Below are 2,389 nucleotides of genomic sequence, written 5' to 3'. Positions count from 1 at the left end.
CATGATAGTGCTGTGTCTTTTAGATGAGGTGCAGAAATAAGGACATGATTATGGTGCTTATTAAAGATTCCTTGCTATTTTCACGAGAGTAGGGGCGTTAGACTCTTGTCTACTGGCCAAATTCTAAATTGGGAGATTACGTTCTGCTTTCCTAAATTCCCCGAGTAGAAGCAGCCATCCATGGTATCCTACTTTGCTTCCTTTGCTCAACTGTTGTGCGATATCACTGAATGGCACTGGTTTTCTACTCCAGAAGTGTTCACTTCTTAGTGGAGTGGTGAGTAAATCAGTACCTATTGTCTGCTATTGTATTTGACCCAGTTGCAAACAAATTAAAAGGTAAGCTCTGATAGTTAAGGATAAAGTACAAACAAAACAAAACACCCTAACAGTGTACCAGTTGTCGTGTAACATTTAAAAAAAAAAATTAATGCTTTTTTTTTAACTCCACTAGTAGTGGACAATGGATTGTTATTTGCCTCAAACAGGATAGTTTTAACAGAGATGATGAGGTTTGAGAAGATGAGATCATGTACCACAAACCAGTTAACCCCTCTCTTTTGTCGTTAGGCTGCATGGAGCCATTCTCGACAGCTGATCTACTTCGTAAAATCTCATTTTAAGGAGGTTTTTCATCTTTCCTTCGTAACATTTCGTGTTTCTCAATCTTTCCATGACAATAAAGCTCTTATTTTTGTTTAACCTCCATCCCACCCACTGTAGTTTTAATGTCCCCATCTTCTATCCATCGCTAACCTTGCTATCACATAGTGGTATTGAGGGGCAGTATGGCACAATGGTGTGGTTTTTGAAATCAGCCATTTAAATCCTTGCTCGATAACTTTCTAGGTGTGTGATGTTGAGCAAGTAACTTCTGAGGTTCAATTTCCTCATCTGTAAATGAGCAACCTCAAAGGGTTACTCTGAAGATCAAATGAGGTAATGTATTATTTTGAAGGGTGGTGGGGTAAGGCAAGGCATAGTAGTCAGCACCTGAAAAGTGCTCGATAAATAATAGTTATTTATTGGATTGTGTACACGGATCTGACTTAATTCATGAACTCTTTGAGAGTGGGAAGCATACCTCCTGGATTTCGACATAAGTACAGTGTCGTGCACATAGGATGGTGCAGAGGCTCAAAATTTATTGCATGAATAAACTTTTTTTCCTCCTGAGTGGAATGAACAGCCCTCAGCTATTGGCAAGATCCCACACATTTAGCTCAAAGGTGACAAAATCAATCAATCCTCTGATGTCTCCAAATCTACAGACACTTGCCTTTGTCTAGATGTTATGGTATGGTGTAGACACAACGCAAATAACTCACACTTTCTGTTTCCATCAGGCTAATTTCTATGAATGTTAGCACTTGATTTGTCTTAGGTGCCCAGAATGGGGCTGACTCAATCACACACCTCCTCATTCATTCAAACATCCTTTGATTGAGAAATTTTTTAAATGAATACTAAGAACTATCTAATTATATACCAGAACAAAACCTTTCAACTTGTGACTAAGTGCACTTCCTGCCCTATTTACCTGTAAGATCTGTGCTGAATACAGATATTTTTCTAATTGCTTTGCTCCCAAGCCAAAACAAACAAACAAACAAACAAACAAACAAACAGAACAATAACCTACCGCAGCAAGTTCCAGAGCACAAACAACATCTTTGAACTGGGGAGGTGTTGGTTAGGAATTTCTTTTTTTGCTTTTGAAAACGTTTGCACGGGGCTGGGAGAGAGGGAAAGTTGGAACAAGGGAGGGGTATACAGATTCAACCAAGCTTGAACATTTGTCAATAAGGAAAGAGTATTCCTCTTTACCATAATCTTGGAAAACCCCGGGTGCGTGCTTAGGTGGGTACTAAAGCGACCGCAGTGGGGCCATTTCCCCGACCGCTTTGTACATACTTTATAGGGGCGGTCTCAGGTATGGAGCTCCAAGCACCTGCTTGCTCAGCTCCGGCAGTTAGGAAACCGGCGTATTTGAGGCCGGTGGCTCAGGTTTCACGTAACTCGGCTCAAGTGTCACTAACACTATGTGCAGTGCCGGTCATCGAGCTGTGCTTTGGGGCTCGGATACTTAACTTCGGACTTTCTTCTTTCTCTCCCCCCCCCCCCCCCCAACTAGTTTTCCTTTCCCTTCTTCCTCCCTGGGCGTGCCCACCTCCTTCCTTTGCTCCTACTCTCCACTTTCGCGTTCTCGTTTCCTTCTCCTTCCTTTCTAGTGGGCTTCCCGTCTTTCATCCATCCTCGGAGGGGCACAGGGCTCGAGGCTGCGGCTCGGCGGAGGCGCGAGTCCCGCGGGACAGGCGCGAGGGGCCGAGCGGCGAAAGCGCGGGGCGCGCGCCAGGCCGAGGGCGCGCGCGGGGCAGCCGCGTGGCCG

Source organism: Mirounga leonina, unplaced genomic scaffold (genome assembly GCF_011800145.1).
Source record: "Mirounga leonina isolate KUSES-001 unplaced genomic scaffold, KU_Mleo_1.0 Mir_101664, whole genome shotgun sequence".
Lineage (NCBI taxonomy): Eukaryota > Metazoa > Chordata > Mammalia > Carnivora > Phocidae > Mirounga > Mirounga leonina.
Note: the sequence above shows the minus strand (reverse complement) of the source record.